We start from the raw sequence: 8,056 nt of genomic DNA on the forward strand, positions 1-8,056 counted from the left end.
TTTAATCAATCTTATTCCCTTAGTTATAATTGTTAGCGTAATTCTTAGTTATAAACAACCTCAATTTGTTATCGTCTTAGCATTGAATAATAACCATACATTGTTGCTTAAGTGCGTGAATTAATTAGTTAACCAATACAGTCTCTGTGGGAACGAACTAGAAAAGATTCTATACTACTTGCGAACGCGTTTACTTGCTTGTATTATTAGCACGTGTTTAGTGACTAACAAGTTTTTGGCGCCGCTGTCGGGGACTGCATTGTTAATTTATATTTTATGTGCTTTCCATCAGTGGTCGTTAAAGTTCATTAACTCGGACATTGTTACTTATCCTGTTTCCTTGTCTTATTTCAGGTACTCTAGTGAGGGTGTATGCATACGCATTCGCGTACTCGTAAGAGAACACTGGATAAAGCTGAGGAAGAACTTGTGGTAGTTCGTAAGGAAGTTTTTAAGGAAGAAAAGAAGGTAGAAGAAGAAGAGAAAGTTGACGAATCAGCATTAGTAGAGATGGGTGATCAAGCGGAAAATCCGAAGGCTTTGATGGACTGTTCTCCGCCTAAGATTAATGACATTCAGTCAAGCATCATCAGAGCAGCCATCAGGGCTAACACTTTTAAGATCAAGTCAAGCACGATTCAGATGATACAGAACTCAGTTCAGTTTGGGGGTTCTCCTACTGAAGACCCCAACATGCACATCAGAGATTTCATCAAAATCTGCGACACCTTTAAGTTTAATGATGTGACTGAAGATGCTATCAAGCTACGCCTCTTCCCATTCTCTCTAAGGGAAAAAGCTAAGTGCTGGTTACACTCTCTACCAGCAGGGTCTATCACCACTTGGGAGGATCTTGTGCAAAATTTTCTCACTAAATTCTTCCTTATGGAAAAGACTGCTACAATCAGGAATGCTCTTACTCAGTTTGCTCAGCAAACTAGAGAATCTCTGTGTGAGGCTTAGGATCGATATAAGGAGATGCTAAGGAAGCCACACCATGGCATGCCTGATTAGATGATTATCAACTGTTTCTACAATGGATTGGGTGCTACTTCTAGACCCATTCTTGACGCAACATCAAGAGGAGCCTTGTGGGCTAAAAGCTACAATGAAGCTTATGAACTTATTAAACTGATGGCTGCTAATGAGTACCAGAATCCTTCCCAGAGGCTGATTCAGGGAAAAGTAGCAGGAATTTTGGGGTTGGACGCATCAACTGATATCACTGCCCAACTTAAGGCTTTGACGATGAAGGTGGACACTTTGACTATTTATGGAGTTAATCCAATCACCAGTGTCTGTGAACTTTGTGCTGGTGCCCATGAGACTGATCAGTGCACAATTTATAGTGAATCAGCTCAGTTTGTGAGCAACTTCCAGCGATCGCAGTAACCAGTGCCAACCACCTATCATCCCAACAATCGCAATCATCCTAATTTCAGTTGGAGCAACACTCAGAATATGGTTCAACAGCCTTATCAGCAATATCCAGCTAAGCAGTACAACACCCCTGGTTTTCAGCAACCGCATTATGCACCAAGACAACAACTCCAGCTGTAACAAGCTAATGAAAAATCTAAATTAGAGGAGTTGAAGCTTATGTGCAAGAGTCAAGCCGTTTTTATCAAGACCTTAGAAAATCAAATTGGGCAAATTGCCAATGCCTTGCTAAATCATCAGCCTGGTACACTACCTATTGACACTGAACTGCCAGGAAATAGGGAAGCTAAGGAGCAGGTAAAGGAAATCACCTTGAGGTATGGAAAGGTTGCGAATCCCGAACAAACTCAAGTGTTGACTGAAGAAGCTGAGGCTAAGAAAGAAGTAGAATAGTAGGAAGTAGAAGTGAAACCAAGGAAGACTACCTTTGAGCACAGTCCTACTGAGGGTAATACATGGGAGAAACAGATCTATCCTCCACCGCCTTTTCCTAAGCGGCTGCAGAAGAAGAAGTTGGACAAGCAATTTGAGAAGTTTTTGGAGGTGCTCAAGAAACTTCATATCAACATACCTTTCGCTGAGGCTCTTGAGCAGATGCCTAGTTATGCAAAGTTTATGAAAGGTATTCTCTCTCGGAAGGTGAAGCTAGATGATTTAGAGACAGTCGTTCTCACGGAGGAATGCAGTGCTGTGCTGTAACAGAAGTTGCCTCCGAAGCTTAACGATCCAGGAAGCTTCACTATTCCGTGTACTATTGGAAAAGTGTCTTTTGACAGATGCTTATGTGACTTGGGAGCTAGCATCAATCTGATTCCTTTATCAATTTTTAAGCAGTTGCACTTACCTGATCCCAAACCGACTTATATGACCTTGCAGTTGGCCGACCGTTCTATTACATATCCGCGAGGTATTGTGGAGGATATCTTGGTCAAGGTTGATGATCTTCCCTGCTGATTTCATAATTCTTGATTTCGAGGAGGATAAGAAGATTCCCATAATCTTGGGGAGACCTTTCTTGGCAACTGGCCGAACCTTGATAGATGTGCAGAAGGGTGAGCTCACAATACGAGTTCTGGATCAGGATGTTACTTTTAATGTGTTCAACGCTATGAAATTTCCTACTGATAATGAGGAATGATTAAAAGTGGAGTTGGTCGATTCGGTGGTCACATCAGAACTTGATCAATTGCTAAGGTCCGATGCCTTAGAAAAAGCCTTATTGGGGAATTCGGATAGTGAAGATGACGAAGGTGAAGAACAATTGCAGTATTTGAATACTTCTCCCTGGAAAAGGAAGATTGATATGCCTTTTGAATCTCTTGCAAAATGGAGGAATTAAACAAAGCTCCTAAACGCCTCAAGCCACCTATTGAGGAAGCTCCCACTCTTGAGCTTAAGCCTTTACCTGAGCATTTGAGGTATGCATTTTTAGGTGATGCATCTACTCTACCTGTTATTATTGCATCTGACCTTTCAGGTAGTGATGAGGATAAGCTTTTGAGGATTTTGAGAGAGTTCAAATCGGGAATTGGATGGATTATAGCAGATATCAAGGAAATCAACCCTTCTTATTGCATGCATAAAATTCTTCTAGAGGAAGGTAGCAAGCCTACGGTCGAGCAGCAAAGAAGACTCAATCCAATCATGAAGGAAGTAGTAAAGAAGGAAATTCTTAAGTGGCTAGATGCAGGAATTATCTATCATATATATGACGGTTTTTGGGTAAGCTCGGTTCAATGTGTGTCAAAAAAGGTGGTATTACTGTGGTAGCAAATGAGAAGAATGAGCTTAATCCTACTAGAACAGTCACGGGGTGGAGAGTTTGCATGGACTACAGGAAGCTGAACAAAGCCACTAGGAAGGATCACTTCCCTTTTCCATTTATTGATCAGATGCTTGACAGGTTGGCTGGTCATGAGTACTACTATCTTTTGGATGGTTATTCAGGCTACAATCGGATTTGTATCGCTCCAGAAGATCAGGAGAAAACTACCTTCACTTGTCCATTTGGTACTTTCGCCTTCAGACGAGTTTCTTTTGGTATGTGTGATGCACCAGCCACATTTCAGAGATGCATGATGGTCATCTTTTCTGACATGATTGGCCAAAATGTGGAGGTGTTCATGGATGACTTCTCAGTCTTTGGTGATTCTTTTGATGAATGCTTGCAAAATCTTGGACATGTTCTCAAAAGGTGTGTTGAGACCATCTGGTTCTCAATTAGGAGAAATTTCACTTTATGGTGCGTTAGGGCATTATTCTCGGGCACAAGGTTTCTAGTAAAGGTCTAGAGGTGGACAAGGCCAAGGTGGGGGTCATTGAGAATCTGCCTCCACCCAATTCTGTTAATGGAATTCGCAGTTTTCTTGGTCATGTGGGTTTCTACAGACATTTCATCAAAGACTTCTTGAAAGTTCAAAAGCCATTATTCAGTTTGCTAGAAAAAGGTGTCCCTTTCAAATTTGATGGTGAGTGCCTTGTAGCTTTTGAGACTTTGAAGAAGAGTTTAATCACGGCACCGGTCATAACTGCACCTGATTGGAATGAACCTTTTGAGATGATGTACGATGCAAGTGACTATGCAGTTGAAGTAGTTCTTGGGCAGAGGAAGAACAATATATTTCATGTGGTCTACTAAATTAGTTAAACCCTAAATGGTGCTCAACTGAATTATACTACTACGGAGAAAGAACTTTTGGCTACTGTCTATGGTTTTGAGAAAATTTGATCTAATCTACTTGGGACTAAGGCGATAGTTTTTACTGATTATGCTGCAATTCGATATCTAGTCTCAAAGAAGGACTTAAAGCCTAGATTGATTATATGGGTTCTTTTGCTTCAAGAATTTGAACTAGAGATCAAGGACAAAAAGGGGACTAAAAATCAAGTCGCTAATCATCTCTCACGTTTAGAAAATCCTAATGCTACTTCATTGGATAAGACATTGATAAATGAATCTTTTCCCGATGAGCAGCTGTTTGGAGTGCAAGAAGAAGAACCGTGATTTGCAGACATTGTGAACTACCTTGTGAGTAATATGATGCCTCCCGACTTATCTTATGCTCAAAAGAAGAAGTTTCTACATGAAGTAAAGTGGTATATATGGGATGAGCCATTTCTTTTTCGTCAAGGAGCAGACCAAATCATCAAGAGATGTATTCCTTACAACGAAACAGGGGGGGGGGGATTTTGCGAGATTGCCACTCAATGGCTTATGGAGGACATTATGGTGGAGAAAAGACAGCAGTTCGTGTTCTTCAAGCAGGTTTCTTTTGGCCGACATTATTTAAAGATGCTCACCAGTTTGTTTTGAAATGTGATCGATGTCAACGTGTGGGTGATATGTCTAAGAGGGATGAGATGCCTCTTATTGAGCTTCTCGAGGTTGAGGTCTTCGATGTTTGGGGAATTGACTTCATGGGGCGATTTGTCTCATCTTGTAACAATCAGTATATCTTGTTGGCAGTTGATTACGTGTCGAAACGGGTTGAAGTTAAGGCATTTCCAATGAACGATGACAAAGTGGTGCTTAATTTTCTTCACAAGCAGATATTCACAAGGTTTGGAACTCCAAGAGTCATAATCGGTGATGAGGGGTCGCATTTTTGCAATCACAAGTTCACTGCTATAATGAAAAGGTATAATGTAAATCATCGCTTTGCTACAGCTTATCATCCTCAGACAAATGGTCAAGCTGAGGTGTCTAACAGAGAGATCAAGCGCATTTTAGAGAAGGTTGTGTGTCCATCAAGGAAAGATTGGTCTTTGAAGCTTGATGAAGCTGTTTGGGCTTTTAGAACAACATATAAGACTCCATTGGGAATGTCGCCATTTCAGTTGGTTTATGGTAAGGGGTGTCATTTGCCTGTGGAGCTCGAGCATAAGGCATACTGGGCTTTGAAGAAGTTGAATCTGGACTTGGATGTGGCTGAAAATAAGAGGATGCTTCAATTGAATGAACTCGACGAGTTTCGACTTCAAGATTATGAGAACAACAAAATGTATAAGGAGAAGTTCAAGAGGTGGCATGATCAAAGTTTAGTGCTCAAATCATTTGTGTCGGGGCAACAAGTTCTTTTGTTCAACTCCCGTCTCCGTCTTTTTCCCGGAAAGTTCAAGTCAAGATGGTCAGGGCCGTTTATTGTCAAAACTGTATTTCCACATGAAGCGGTGGAAATTTTTGAGAATGATTCGGGCCAAGCATTCAAGGTAAATGGTCAAATGTTGAAGCATTACAATGGTGACACGGCAAACTGTGAGGTGGTTAGTGCCGTTTTATTGTCCATTAGATCTCGAGATTCTACGTTGAGCTAGCGACGTAAAAGAAGCACTTCTTGGGAGGCAACCCAAGTTTGTTGTACATTAGTAAGTAGAGAAAGCAAGAAGAAAGGAAAAAATCACAAAAAAATCAGAAAAAGAAAAAAATTCAAGGCTCACTTCAGAAGCTTGGCGCGCCCGCACTGTCCTAGCGCCCGGCCGCGCTGATTTCACCAAAACATGGCGCGCCCGTGCTGTTACAGCGCGCGCTCGTGCCTATTTGGCAGAAGTAGCGCGCGCCTGCGTTGTCTCAGCGCGTAGTGCGGGGCCGCGCCGTATCCCGACTAAATAAAATATAACAGCAGTTTTAAGAGAAAATCGGGATTTTTAGTCAAAAATCAATTCGAAACCAATTTTTACTCCACCACATCCCATAATTCCCTCTCCAAATCAAACCCATTACTCTCATTATTCCCATAATCAAATCCCACTTCTATTCCATATATAATTCTCTTTTCACCACCTATATTTACATACACGTCATACACAACTTTTTCACCAATTCACAAATTCTCAAACACAAATTATCTCTCAAACATAACTCTTATTCTCTCTTCTCACTTCCAATGGCACCCAAGAGACAAAGAATACAAGTTGATAGCTGCACCACCGATTCATCAAGTATGGGTGGTGTAAGGCCAAGGTTCTCTACTCCCGAGGCTGAAGCATAGTATATTAGGCTTCTTTCGAAGCCAATCATCAAGGAGCGAGGTTTTCTTCCATCAGGGAAGGATGGTCAGCTGTTGGAGATGATTCTTGAGATGGGGTGGGTTCCTATTTGCGAGGCACCCGCTGTTGTGCCCATGAGTGTTGTTCACGAATTCTATGAGAATGCCAAGGCCGAGAAGAATGGCTTCACGGTGGTTCGAGGGAGGACGATGGAGTATAGTGCAGAGGCTATTATGACTGTGATTGAGCAACCCCCGAGAAAGGTGTGGCAGGACACCAGGAACGATAAGACTCCAAAGGACTTTGATCTAAATCTTATTGTTGCTACTCTGTTCCAGCCCGATACTCACTGGAAGATCAAGAGGGGCACGATCGAGTATTCTACATTCCCGACTTCCAGAATGAACAGGTGTGCCCGTGCATGGAACGCTTTTATATGTGCTAACATCATGCCATCTTCGGGTGCATGAGATTACTATGGAGTGTGCACGGTTGCTATGGGGAATTCTTCCGGGTGATTATATAGATTTGGGGATGATGATTTACTACGGGGTCTATTCCATATCCGTCCGTGGCGACGAAGTTGTGCGTGGCAATTGGTGTTCATTGGCCCACACACGAGCAGTTGCAGATCCCGAGTGCTCCTATTGACAACACTACTTTGGATACAATGCAAGAATGGGATGGAGGCAAGCCCGATCTAAAGGGGCTTGGTTATACTTTTCACCACCTACCTGGTGAGAGGCCAGCTGCTCGAGCCACTCAAGCGAGCAGAACTACATGGAGATCTCAACTAGGAGATGAGGCAGGGACATCGAAACAGGCGCACGAGGAGGAGGAAGGAGCTGATATGAGAGCTGGCATGAGTTCGACGCAGTACAGGCGTCTGGCACGGATGATGGATGTGATGCATGACATCCACAACAGGTTCGCATATGATCTCACCCAGGCACTTGGGACAGCTTTCAGAGACACCGGAGTTGATATCCAGTGGCCAGTTTTTGGTGAGGATTCCATGTATCCACCTCCAGACACACCCGACACTCCACCTGGCGAGGGTGAGGATTCTGATTAGGTATGTCTGATTCCTTACTATTACCTTCACTGAGGACAGTGAATATTTAAATTTGGGGGTAGTAGTTAAAGGAATATGTTTTTGTGTGAGTCTCATATAGTTTGCATATTCATGATAGTTTAGTTCATATAGTTTGCATATTTTGCCATATAGTTTTTTTTGTTTTTTTTTGGTAATTTTATGTTATTTTTCTCATATAGTTTTCATGCATTTACATTATAACATGATCCCTGAGATGATTTTCCGATTGACTTGTGATATTGATGCTAGTGTAGTGATGTCGTGTTTAGAGATGTTAAGTCGTATTGAGTTGATTTGCATGCTAGAGACACTTGTATTTCACTAAGTCTTATAGGTTGTTAGAGTGATAGATCTTAGTCATGGTTTATTGGTTTGTCGAGGTTTAATCGCTTGTTTATATTTAGAATTTAGGGTATTCTCTTAATAATAAAAGACATGGATATTTAAAAATTGGAGAAAATTGGATTTCATTGCTAGTTGTGTGGCTAGGTGTCAAATGGCTAGTAGCCGGCTCATAATTACATGAGTAGCCTA

The 8,056-nt window shown here is 41.8% G+C and overlaps 1 non-coding gene across 1 annotated transcript; it reads right to left on the reverse strand.

Annotated features, from left to right (window-relative positions):
- Nucleotides 1-900: 900 nt before the first annotated feature.
- Nucleotides 901-1,004, reverse strand: LOC141722177 (small nucleolar RNA R71). Its single transcript, XR_012575202.1, has one exon. It is a non-coding gene; the product is annotated as a small nucleolar RNA R71 (small nucleolar RNA).
- Between the last annotated feature and the right edge of the window lie 7,052 nt (nucleotides 1,005-8,056).

The sequence above is a fragment of the Apium graveolens genome, chromosome 4 (assembly GCF_009905375.1).
Source record: "Apium graveolens cultivar Ventura chromosome 4, ASM990537v1, whole genome shotgun sequence".
In the NCBI taxonomy this organism is placed as follows: domain Eukaryota; kingdom Viridiplantae; phylum Streptophyta; class Magnoliopsida; order Apiales; family Apiaceae; genus Apium; species Apium graveolens.